At 39.0% G+C, this 13,813-nt stretch overlaps 2 long non-coding RNA genes across 2 annotated transcripts; both read left to right on the top strand.

The window, feature by feature from the left end:
* Positions 1-573: 573 nt before the first annotated feature.
* On the top strand, positions 574-3,716 carry LOC132606144 (uncharacterized). The gene is made up of 2 exons (XR_009569612.1): positions 574-2,335; positions 3,271-3,716. It is a non-coding gene; the product is annotated as an uncharacterized LOC132606144 (long non-coding RNA).
* Positions 3,717-8,312: 4,596 nt separating this feature from the next.
* On the top strand, positions 8,313-11,711 carry LOC132606143 (uncharacterized). Its single transcript, XR_009569611.1, has 2 exons — positions 8,313-10,330; positions 11,266-11,711. It is a non-coding gene; the product is annotated as an uncharacterized LOC132606143 (long non-coding RNA).
* Positions 11,712-13,813: the final 2,102 nt, after the last annotated feature.

The following is a 13,813-nucleotide window of genomic DNA, read 5'->3' as shown; positions in this document are numbered from 1 at the left end:
TCAACCAGTTAGCTAGCCTAGGAGTTTATCTAATTGATTCAGGCGATACAGGAGTTGGTATTCACAACCCAGATGTTTCATCCTTAGATATGGTAGTGAGAGAGCGCCAACATGAAGATTCCCAGTTTAGTCACTATAGAGATACATTTTCTAAGGAAGAGAAGTCACTATTTGAGGTTTCTGTAGATGGAGTTCTTAGGTATCGAGGCAGGCTGTGTGTGCCAGATATGGCAGGACTACGTCGTTAGATTCTAGAAGAAGCTCATTACTCCCGTTATTCTATTCACCCAGGAGCAACAAAGATGTAGCTTGATCTTAAGTCAATATATTGGTGGAATGGAATGAAGAAGGATATAGCAGAATTTGAAGCTCAGTGTCCAAATTGCCAACAAGTGAAAATTGAGTATCAAAAGCCTGGTGGATTGTTACAAGCCATGGAAATTCCAACATGGAAATGGGAAGTGGTCAACATGGATTTCATTGTAGGTTTGCCTCGTTCTCGGCGCATGTATGAATCCATATGGCTGATTGCTGACAGACTCACGAAATCAACTCATTTTATTCCCATCAAAATGTTACGTACCGTATTTTTATACATTGGGACAACCCGGATTAACTATGACAATTAAGGGCCAAGACTATTCCGGGATTTGACGTCGGGACTTTTGACCATTTGATTTTATTTTGAGACATAAGTTGAATATGAAATTGATGGCATTGGACACTTAGGAAAAATTGGGACCACAATTCATAAAATTAGAATTTAAAAGTCTTGCACCAAAAGCCATGGTGGCCGTGTGGACTTGAAATGGTCCCACACATTGTGTGGCCAATTTTAATTGGTCCAACACATGTGTGGGCCATAAACAAAGGGAGATATTTGTGGATACAAAAAAAAAAAAAAGACTAAGTCATCTTTCTCATTTCCCACTTCTACACTTAGAGAAAAATAACAAGACTTAGAGAGCCTCCACTCCCACATGGTTCTCGGCCACAACCAAGAAAAATCAAGTCCCATTTTTGCCTCTCTAAAATTATTTCTTTGGTATAAACCCACTATTTGGAGGTCCCTAAGTAGCGTGGAAGTACTGTTTGGGTCATTCAACCACTCATTTTTCCCATTTACAAACCCTAGCCTATTGGTGGATTGAAGAATAAAGGTGAGTTCTAATCTTGTTTTTGGAGTTATAAATGTTGTATGCATATTGTAGTATGCTAAAATGGATAAAAATCATGAAATATGGAATGTTGAAGTTGGGTCTTGTGTTGGGTGTGTTGACCGTGTGAAGTATATGTGTGTGGTGTGGTATTGGGTTGACGAATTAATTGCTTGTAGCATATTGATTGTCGTAGAGTGGAGAAGAGAATAAAAATCATCGATACATGTATATGTGTAGTGTAGCCGTGTATATAGCCTCCAAATGGTAGCAAAGAATGAATTAATATCGCTTAGCGTCGTAATGGTTGTTGTGATGATTTGTATGTTGGAAATGAGAGTTAAATGTCCCGAATTGATATAGTAAGCGTTGCGGACTGATTTGGAGAACTTTGTGCATTTAATGCAATCCTTATATATGAGAACCATTAACATATGAATATGTGTAGTGTGAATGAATGTGAGTCATAGATTATGCCGAATATCGCATTATTATCGCTTAAGCGCTTTCGTGTCGTCGTTACGAATTTTAGTTTGGAATTGAGCATTTAATGACTTAAGATTGATGTTGAGATTGTACGGGCTGATTTGAGGTTTATTGTGCGTTGATGTAATTTGTATATTTTATGAAAATGGTATCGTTATATTGTGAATTGTGATACAAAACATGAATTGAAAGTCGGAAGTGTGCCCAGTGGGCTGCTCACGGGTAGGGGCTGTTTTCGGCCAAAAATTTGGAGAAATTGTGGATTGTTGGAAAAATTATGTGAATTTTTTAGAATGTTCTTGAATGTTGTTAGTATGGGTTTGGGTTAATAATCGAATGTACGAACGATATTGTGGCTTGAAAGTAAGCCATTGAATTGAATAATTGGAAAGTTGTCGAATGGTGTAAAAGAGAGCTACTATTATTATTTTGCCTTTCGAATTGATTATCGATGTTGCTAGGTTGGTTATTGTGGTTGTTGTTGTTGATTTTGAGCGAGTTAAATTCTCGGGATGGCCTATTTATAGGGGAAATGCTGCCGAATTTTCTGTAGAATTTAATGTTAGTTGGAATAAATGGCTTAAGTGCCTATGTTTAATATTGGATATTCGTTGGCATATTTGTAGACCTTGGGGAGCCCGAGGCGTAGATTGGAATTTACTTTATATTGGCCATCTTGGAGTGCGTACGAGGTATGTAAAGCAACCTCCCTTCTTTTTGGCATGTCTTAGTTTTACATAGGCTAGATTAGAGCCATAAGGAAATTCCAAATCCGAAATCCGAGCATGATATGATCTATATATGTTCCTTGGCACTCTTATGTATGATTTGATGAAATATGAACCTTTATGTATTTGAAATAATCGCTTTTCAAACATTGCGCAAAAAGGTTTCACTTTAAAGAACTTCGAAATTTCTGAATGCCATACATTTCACATAAATGCTCGGATTACTCCAATATTTTTATAAAAGTTTGCATTATGTATGATACGTATGTTTTTCATAGGCGGGCCCGACTTGGGTAAATACCCGTCCGTGGGTCCCGCGACTTTCCTTTATGTAATTCAGAGAATCTTTGAAAGAATTTGGTATGATTATTATTCCGATTTCAAATATGATCATTTTACTTATGTTTGAATTTATGATAATGATTTTATGCATATGACTACTCACGACTCTACTCGTGCATTCTGTTATTCCTTTCGCCGAGTCCCGGGCCGGTTCTGTTGTCGTGCGCATTTTGATATACTCCGGAGTTATGCTGTGTTTATGGTTCACCGAGCTACTCGCAAAAGAGGGTCGGGTTCCACCTATATTTGGTGTTATGCTGTGTATGGCGTTATGTTATGATGTGATATGTGACGGTGATACGGAGATTTGAAACTTTCTGGTGTTATGCTGTGTTATGGCGCCATCGACGGGTGGGCGACCATATTCTTCTGTACCCTATGCATTACTTACATATTTTTGAAAGTAAGCAAATTTTGATATGTTGGATTTGCACTTATGTTTGGTACTTCCATTTCGTTTATGTCTCAGATTTGCTTTCTGTATATTCTGCTTTGCATACTTAGTACATATTTCGTACTGACCCCCTTTCTTCGGGGGCTGCGTTTCATGCCCGCAGGTACAGACGCACAGTTTGGTGATCTACCCATTTAGGACACCCTATTCTGCTGTTTGGAGTGCTCTTCTCATTTCAGAGCACACATTTTGGTATATATTCGTTCGCCATGTATATATGTATTTGTTCAGGGGCACGGCGGGGCCCTGTCCCGCCATATGATTCGGTTTGTCTGTTTAGAGGTCTGTAGACGTATTTGTGGGTGTGTGTGCCTACTTCTGTACGGATGTGTTTGCATGACTCTATTCGTTATGGCAGCCTCGTCGGCGTGCATTTTGTATATGTTTGTGGCAGCCTTGTCGGCGTGCATTTGTATATGCGTTTTGGGCCGTTGTGCCATTTGACAGCCTTGTCGGCTTTTGACATATTTGATAGCCTTGCCGGCTTTTTGATATATGTGCATATGTTCGGCGATGTATATTCCGCCGCCTCTTCTGATTCTGATATAATGTTTTGTACGCGCAATCGCGCAAGATAATATTCGTTCTCAACTCTGTTTAAAAATGATGATTTAGTTTGTATGTCCGTTTGGGTGTCCAAGTAGGGCACCAGTCGCGGCCCACGGGGCTGGGTCGTGACAGAAGTGGTATCAGAGCGGTTTGTCCTTGGGATGTCTACAGGCCGTGCCTAGTAGAGTCTTGTTTATCAGTGTGTTGTGCACCACATCGATAAACAGGAGGCTACAGGGCATTTAGGATGTTTCCTTTCTTTGAATCTTAGATCGTGCGATAGAGCCAGCCGTAGGAAATAAATCTTTTTCTGCTGACCTTTAATTTCAGCTGAGGACGGTATCGACGTAAGAAAGTGACCGATGATATTGGAAGCTATACCGTACACAGGTAAGAAATGGTATGAAAGATGTATGTCGGGGAAGCTATTTGAAGTATGACGGAAATATAAAGTTGAAGATTGAAAAGAAAAATAAACAGGAAGATGTCACTGGTGCCGTTTGAGTTGGGCACGTGAGGTAAGTCTCGACATCTGTGTACATTTGTTTGCAATTGTTAGCCCTGTGTGGCTACGATATGATATATAAATACGTATATGTGTTGGCCCTGTGAGGCATGGTCGGTATTTCCTGTGTACAGGTTTTGGGATAGTAAGAAATACAGAGGAACCTCTGCCCAAATTTTGCCAGAAATATAAAGAGAGAAAATGAGATATAAGTTCTTAACATGTTTTGAAAGTCGATACCGATAGGGTGAATCTGTTATGTTGGATTAAAGTTAAGAGGTACCCTCCATGGCATTCGTAAGAAGCATTATCCTTGATTGGGAAATTTTATTCCGAGAAAGCATATATGAGTAGCAAATTCGTAATTTATCTAAATGAATCAGAATATGTTCCAACCACATGTTGCTTCAGAAAAGCTTATGTGAAAGGCAAAAATGTCCAACGATTAAGTTTCGATTCATTTGAAGAATACTAAATGTATAACAGGCAGTTGGGAATTGAATGATTCACTTACGACTCAAAAATATATATATATATATATATACATATGTATAAATATGGAGGTAATTATGTGAATTAAGTACCAACGGATTTCGCGATGTTCGTCGGATTTTAGTGTTCTTTTGCTGGTGGTTGGAGAATGCCTTACAGTAATATTTTATCAGCCTTCATCGACTAATTGGAGATGGAATTTGTGGAATAAAAACTTAAATTTGTGGGCTGTTTAAAATTATATATGTATATGCATGAGGAGAAAAATATTGAGGATTTACAGGAGGCGACACGGTGACTATATAGTCAGAAAAGTAAAAGAATTCTCTCTAGATCGGGGTGGGACCCGCTACGAGAACGTTTTGAAAGTTGTTAAGACCCCGATTTGCCTTAAATTACGTGATAAAAGTCGTGCAGGGAAATTGATGCAATTATACCGGCCTTAACGTGTCTAAATGCATTAAAGTTGTAAGGTTAAGCGTGCCAGGGCCAGAGCAATTCTGGGATGGGTGACCCCCTGGGAAATGTACAAAAATTTTTGCAAATATGGACATAAGAGACAAATAGGAAATTTGGAGTAACCAAAAAGGAAATTAGAGTATGTGGAGTGATTAGAAACTTTATAAAGGTCGCGTGGGCTGAGACGGATTAGATTAGTGAAAAAGGGAGAAAGAGCAACGCAGCTCCAAAATTAGAATGAGTTTGAACAGATGATTGAAGACGCTTTGTAAAAGAAATGCTAGTGATATATATATATATATATATATATATATATATATATATATATATATATATATATATATATATATATATATATATATATATGTATGTATGTATAGGACTCCCCATTTATGACTATGTCGATCGCTTAGTGAACCTTAATAGTCAGCGTTATAATATATGGGAGACATTAACAGAATAGAATTTATGAGACAAAGTGAAAGGTATGATACAGATGTTACGAGATAAACAGATATTGGTTTTGCTATGGGTTGAGATTGGAAGATGCTAATACGACGATATTTTGGAAGGAAAAGAGAATAATTGAGTGGAAGGTAAAGAGATCAAAGTGTTAGCAAAAGTGAACCGTAAGAAACGTAATTAAGCAGAGCTTCTAAAAGAGTCGACGGGCAAAGCACGAAATTACCTGCGAAAAACGAACTGGAATGTAATAATGCAGGGCAAAAGAAAAAAAAAACCTATGGCATGAAATGATGAATCATGCGAATATTATGTAATTTGACTATCGAGAAAATAGAACGACGGATAAGGAACGGGTATGAAGGAAGGATATGATTATTAAAGGATAAATTGATATATTAATTAAATTATTCGAGTGCCAGCTATTAGATAAGATTTGTACTTTATGAATGAGAATTTCATCACTTCGTAATTTTGTTAATATCTCGTACGAAGGTAATCAAGTTATAGATTATAAAGGAAAAACATGGATACGGTATAAGCACAACCCCAAAAGAGGGGGAGCGGAGGAAAGTGAAGTAAAATAAGTAGAAATAGAAACAATTGACACAAAGAAGATTGAAGCGATCAAAAGTTGGCCTAGGTCTTCGACATAGACCGAAATACGCGGTTTTTGGGGATTAGCCAGGTATTACAGAAAAGTGGTGAAGGACTTTGCTTCTATTACGGCACTATTAACGAAGTTAACTCAGAAGGCCGTGAAATTTTAGTGAACCGGTACGTGTGAATGTAGTTTCCAGTACCGGAGGAAAAATTAATTTCAACTCCAGTCTAGCTCTTCCCGAAGGGCCAGCCGGGTATGTTACTTATTATGGTGCTTTTGGTATTGGGATAGATTATGAATTAGTGCAGCACAGTCAAGTTATGGCCTAAGCTCCCCGGCAGTTCAAATCGCACGAAGGAAATTATCCCATACATAATTTGGAATTATCCGCGGCGATTCATGTTTTGAGAATGTGGCGGCATTACTTACATGGGGTCTACGCTGGTATTTATACAGACCATAAGAGCCCCAGTACATTTTTAAGCAAAAGGGAGCTAAATCTGCGGCATAAATGGCTTGAATTATTGAAAGATTATGATGTCGATATTCTATATCATCCCGTAAAAGCCAATGTGGTAGCTAATGCACTTAGCCGTAAGTCCATGGGTAGTTTGACTGATGTACAGTTTGATGAGAAAGAATTGGTTCGTGGAAATTTATCAGTTAGCTAGCCTTAGAGTCCGTTTGGTCGATTCTGGAGATATTGGGATTTTGTTCGAGAAGTTGCTGAATCGTCGATTATAGAAGAGGTAAAACAACATCAGTTTGAGGATCCTATACTTGTACAGTACAAAGATACGACCTTTGATAAAGAAAAGACTTAGTTTGAAATTTCATCTGAAAAGGATATTATTATACGGAGGCAGATTATGTGTACCTGACGTTGCAGGGCTGTGATGATCAATTATGGGCGAAGCACTTAATGTTCGACATTCTGTTCATTCTGAATCCACAAAAATGTATCATGATCTAAAATATTTATGCTGATGGGATGGTATGAAAAAGGGACACTGCAGAGTTCGCTGGCCAATGCCCAAATTGTCAGTAAGTCAAGATCGAGTATCAAGGGCCGGACAGGTTGCTTCAGGAATTAGAAACTTCAGTTTGGGAACGAGGAACGATTCGCATGAACTTCATTATAGGCTTACCGCGCACTCAACGCGGATACGATTCTATTCGGAGTATTGTTGATAGATTAATGAAATCAGCCCATTTTCTTCCAGGCAGGACTACTTGTTCGGCTGAAGGTTATGACAGAGTGTATATTAATGAGATAATAAGACTTCACGGGATTCCTATATCTATTATAACCGACTGAGGTGCTCAGTTTACGGCTAACTTCTGAAGATCGTCCCAGGAAGGACTGGAGACTCAGATGGGTCATAACACAATATTTCATCCTCAGTCCGACGGACAGGCCGAGTGTGCTATTCAGATACCGGAAGATATGCTATGGGCCTGTGTTATTGATTTTAGAGGTTGTTGGGGTGATCATTGTCGCTAAGTGAATTTGTTTATAATAAAAATCGTTATCACTCCAGTATTCAGATGGCACCATATGAGGCTTTGTATGGCAGGAAAAGCAGATCTCCGATTGGTTGGTTTGACGTGAGTGAGATTCAGTTAATTGGTCCAGATGTGATCCAGCAAGCAGTCGATAAAGTGAAACTGATTCGAGAGCGACTATTAGCGGCCCCGAGTCGACAGAAATCTTATGCTGATAAACGACGTCGACCGTTAGAGTTCCAGATTAGCAATTGGGTATTTCTGAAAGAGTCACCTATGAAAGGCGTTATGAGATTTGGCAAGAAAGGAAAGCTCAGTCCGAGATATATTGGGCCTTATCAGATTGTTCGCAAAATAGGCAAGGTGGCCTATGAATTGGATTTGCCAGCTGATTTGGGAGCGGTACACCCGGTATCCCATGTTCCTATGCTTCGTAAATATATTGGTGACCCTTCCAGAATTTTTCCTACAAACGATATACAGGTCACCGAGGAGTTATTTTATGAAGAGCAACCTATAGCCATATTGGATCGTCAGGTAAGAAAGTTGCGGAATAAAGATGTGGCTTCTGTTAAAGTACTGTGGCGGAATAATAATAACCGCGAGGAATTAACCTGGAAGGCTGAGGAGCAGATGATGAAAAAAAAAATCCTCACCTATTTTCGGCACCTTCAGGTAATCCAAATTCTTTGTTTGATTATGTTGATTTGTGATCGATTTGTATATGATGGCTATAAAAGAAACTCCCCCGAATTTGAGTAAGATTAGTAGCATTAATCCAACATTCGAGGACAAATGTTCCTAAGGGGGGGAGGATGTTACGTACCGTATTTTTATACATTGGGACAACCCGGATTAACTATGACAATTAAGGGCCAAGACTATTCCGGGATTTGACGTCGGGACTTTTGACCATTTGATTTTATTTTGAGACATAAGTTGAATATGAAATTGATGGCATTGGACACTTAGGAAAAATTGGGACCACAATTCATAAAATTGGAATTTAAAAGTCTTGCACCAAAAGCCATGGTGGCCGTGTGGACTTGAAATGGTCCCACACATTGTGTGGCCAATTTTAATTGGTCCAACACATGTGTGGGCCATAAACAAAGGGAGATATTCGTGGATACAAAAAAAAAAAAAAAAAAAAAAGACTAAGTCATCTTTCTCATTTCCCACTTCTACACTTAGAGAAAAATAACAAGACTTGGAGAGCCTCCACTCCCCCATGGTTCTCGGCCACAACCAAGAAAAATCAAGTCCCATTTTTGCCTCTCTAAAATTATTTCTTTGGTATAAACCCACTATTTGGAGGTCCCTAAGTAGCGTGGAAGTATTGTTTGGGTCATTCAACCACTCATTTTTCCCATTTACAAACCCTAGCCTATTGGTGGATTGAAGAATAAAGGTGAGTTCTAATCTTGTTTTTGGAGTTATAAATGTTGTATGCATATTGTAGTATGCTAAAATGGATAAAAATCATGAAATATGGAATGTTGAAGTTGAGTCTTGTGTTGGGTGTGTTGACCGTGTGAAGTATATGTGTGTGGTGTGGTATTGGGTTGACGAATTAATTGCTTGTAGCATATTGATTGTCGTAGAGTGGAGAAGAGAATAAAAATCATCGATACATGTATATGTGTAGTGTAGCCGTGTATATAGCCTCCAAATGGTAGCAAAGAATGAATTAATATCGCTTAGCGTCGTAATGGTTGTTGTGATGATTTGTATGTTGGAAATGAGAGTTAAATGTCCCGAATTGATATAGTAAGCGTTGCGGACTGATTTGGAGAACTTTGTGCATTTAATGCAATCCTTATATATGAGAACCATTAACATATGAATATGTGTAGTGTGAATGAATGTGAGTCATAGATTATGCCGAATATCGCATTATTATCGCTTAAGCGCTTTCGTGTCGTCGTTACGAATTTTAGTTTGGAATTGAGCATTTAATGACTTAAGATTGATGTTGAGATTGTACGGGCTGATTTGAGGGTTATTGTGCGTTGATGTAATTTGTATATTTTATGAAAATGGTATCGTTATATTGTGAATTGTGATACAAAACATGAATTGAAAGTCGGAAGTGTGCCCAGTGGGCTGCTCACGGGTAGGGGCTGTTTTCGGCCAAAAATTTGGAGAAATTGTGGATTGTTGGAAAAATTATGTGAATTTTTTAGAATGTTCTTGAATGTTGTTAGTATGGGTTTGGGTTAATAATCGAATGTACGAACGATATTGTGGCTTGAAAGTAAGCCATTGAATTGAATAATTGGAAAGTTGTCGAATGGTGTAAAAGAGAGCTACTATTATTATTTTGCCTTTCGAATTGATTATCGATGTTGCTAGGTTGGTTATTGTGGTTGTTGTTGTTGATTTTGAGCGAGTTAAATTCTCGGGATGGCCTATTTATAGGGGAAATGCTGCCGAATTTTCTGTAGAATTTAATGTTAGTTGGAATAAATGGCTTAAGTGCCTATGTTTAATATTGGATATTCGTTGGCATATTTGTAGACCTTGGGGAGCCCGAGGCGTAGATTGGAATTTACTTTATATTGGCCATCTTGGAGTGCGTACGAGGTATGTAAAGCAACCTCCCTTCTTTTTGGCATGTCTTAGTTTTACATAGGCTAGATTAGAGCCATAAGGAAATTCCAAATCCGAAATCCGAGCATGATATGATCTATATATGTTCCTTGGCACTCTTATGTATGATTTGATGAAATATGAACCTTTATGTATTTGAAATAATCGCTTTCCAAACTTTGCGCAAAAAGGTTTCACTTTAAAGAACTTCGAAATTTCTGAATGCCATACATTTCACATAAATGCTCGGATTACTCCAATATTTTTATAAAAGTTTGCATTATGTATGATACGTATGTTTTTCATAGGCGGGCCCGACTTGGGTAAATACCCGTCCGTGGGTCCCGCGACTTTCCTTTATGTAATTCAGAGAATCTTTGAAAGAATTTGGTATGATTATTATTCCGATTTCAAATATGATCATTTTACTTATGTTTGAATTTATGATAATGATTTTATGCATATGACTACTCACGACTCTACTCGTGCATTCTGTTATTCCTTTCGCCGAGTCCCGGGCCGGTTCTGTTGTCGTGCGCATTTTGATATACTCCGGAGTTATGCTGTGTTTATGGTTCACCGAGCTACTCGCAAAAGAGGGTCGGGTTCCACCTATATTTGGTGTTATGCTGTGTATGGCGTTATGTTGTGATGTGATATGTGACGGTGATACGGAGATTTGAAACTTTCTGGTGTTATGCTGTGTTATGGCGCCATCGACGGGTGGGCGACCATATTCTTCTGTACCCTATGCATTACTTACATATTTTTGAAAGTAAGCAAATTTTGATATGTTGGATTTGCACTTATGTTTGGTACTTCCATTTCGTTTATGTCTCAGATTTGCTTTCTGTATATTCTGCTTTGCATACTTAGTACATATTTCGTACTGACCCCCTTTCTTCGGGGGCTGCGTTTCATGCCCGCAGGTACAGACGCACAGTTTGGTGATCTACCCATTTAGGACACCCTATTCTGCTGTTTGGAGTGCTCTTCTCATTTCAGAGCACACATTTTGGTATATATTCGTTCGCCATGTATATATGTATTTGTTCAGGGGCACGGCGGGGCCCTGTCCCGCCATATGATTCGGTTTGTCTGTTTAGAGGTCTGTAGACGTATTTGTGGGTGTGTGTGCCTACTTCTGTACGGATGTGTTTGCATGACTCTATTCGTTATGGCAGCCTCGTCGGCGTGCATTTTGTATATGTTTGTAGCAGCCTTGTCGGCGTGCATTTGTATATGCGTTTTGGGCCGTTGTGCCATTTGACAGCCTTGTCGGCTTTTGACATATTTGATAGCCTTGCCGGCTTTTTGATATATGTGCATATGTTCGGCGATGTATATTCCGCCGCCTCTTCTGATTCTGATATAATGTTTTGTACAAGCAATCGCGCAAGATAATATTTGTTCTCAACTCTGTTTAAAAATGATGATTTAGTTTGTATGTCCGTTTGGGTGTCCAAGTAGGGCACCAGTCGCGGCCCACGGGGCTGGGTCGTGACACAAAATCACATATTCAGCAGAAGATTATGAAAGGTTGTATCTTAAGGAGATAGTGCGATTTCATGGTGTCCAGTAACTATTATAACAGAAAGAGGAACACAATTTACTGCTAAATTCTGGAAGTCTTTTCAGGAAGGTTTGGGAATTCAAGTGAGACTCAGCACAGCATTTCATCCACAAACTGATGAGCAAGCCGAACGCACTATTCAGACCTTAGAAGAGATGTTGCAGGCATGTATATTAGATTTCGGAGGAAATTGGGATGATCATTTTCCACTGATTGAATTGGCCTATAATAATAGTTATCACTCCAGTATCCAGATGGCTCCGTATGAAGCTCTGTATGGAAGGAGATGCAGGTCACCAATTGGATGGTTTGAGGTCGGGGAAACACAACTGATAGCTCTAGAATTGATTCAACAAGCGGTGGAAAAGATCAACCTTATCAGAGACCGATTGTTGACAGCCCAAAGTCACCAAAAATCTTATGCAGACAATCGTCGACATAACCTGGAATTTCAAATCAATGATGGGGTATTCCTAAAAGTGTCACCGATGAAAGGTGCAATGAGATTCGGTAAGAAGGGAGATCTTAGTCCCCGATATATCGGACCCTATAAGATTGTCGCAAGGTGGGCCAAGTAGGTTATGAGCTAGATTTACCTTCAAAACTTGAGCCAGTCCATCTGGGTTGGAGATCCATCTAGAATCGTGCCCATGGATGATGTTCAAGTTACCGAAGGGTTGGCTTATGAAGAGGTACCCATTTCCATATTAGATAGGCAAGTACGGAAACTCAGAAATAAAGAGGTAACCTCACTCAAGGTCATGTGGAGAAACAATAATAGAGATGAAATCACTTGGGAAGCGGAAGAAGATATAAAGTACAAATATCCGCAATTGTTTCCACCCCCGGAAGAGATTCAAGATGAGACGCTATTATCATAATGTATGTAATGCTTTCTTTGTAATGCTTTTGGTCGTCTATGGCCATATTTTATTGCCATCGTGTTGTAGCCCTGTGAGGCGATGTTACTTTGGGTTGTTGTGACAGGATGGTAATGCCACATTACAGGGGAAACTCTGGCGAAATTTCTGTTGAATTCCGGAGAACTTAACATTCGAGGACGAATGTTTTTAAGGGGGGCAGAGTCTTACACCTCGGAAAATTTCATGGCGTTGTGCGGTAAATCGACTAACGCAGGGTAAGATGCATATGATGTTCCTACAAGTAAGAAAGGGTACTTAACGATTCTAATTAAGATCCCAAAGACATTCGAGGCAAGAGAAGAACGTTCGTTGAGGAAAACGAATTATAAGTCGCATTTTGGTAAGGTTTTGCAAATTACCGAGCTAATGTTAATTTAGTAATGTCTCGAGGAGAAGCTATAATGCCTCTTATCTGGTTATTGAAGTATTAAACAATTGTTAAGAAGGTTCCATAAGGATTGGAAATTAAGCGAAACAACGGGAGCAATTTCGGAATTTGTGAGTTATACGACCACTTATATGGCCCGTATAACTTATACGGTCCGTATAACCTGTCCAGAGAGGGGTTGTTCACTGGAGGTATTATACGGTCAATTATACGGACCGTATAAGTTATACGAACCGTATAAGGGTCCATATAATCCTCGTCGGGCAGCTTTTAATTTTTATTAAAAGAGACCCCCAAGTCCTCATTTTTCATTTCATCCATTCTCCACACCTCTCAAGAGCTCTAGAACATTCCATATACCATACCAACATAAATTCAAGGGGAATCAAAGATCAAACACCAATAATCAAGGAAATCAAGTGCTTGGGTGTTCCTTAGGGTTGCTAGGAGCCAAGCATCTCTTTGGAATTGAAGTTGGGTTTCTCTCCAAGTAAAGTATTACCATCTAAAGCTCATTCCTACACCATTAAAGGTGATTTTTATATTCATTTCATGTTATTAAGAGTATTGAATGGTCGAATAACTTGGATTGA

The sequence above is a fragment of the Lycium barbarum genome, chromosome 8 (assembly GCF_019175385.1).
Source record: "Lycium barbarum isolate Lr01 chromosome 8, ASM1917538v2, whole genome shotgun sequence".
NCBI lineage: Eukaryota > Viridiplantae > Streptophyta > Magnoliopsida > Solanales > Solanaceae > Lycium > Lycium barbarum.
This window is presented reverse-complemented; position numbering and strand designations above follow the sequence as displayed.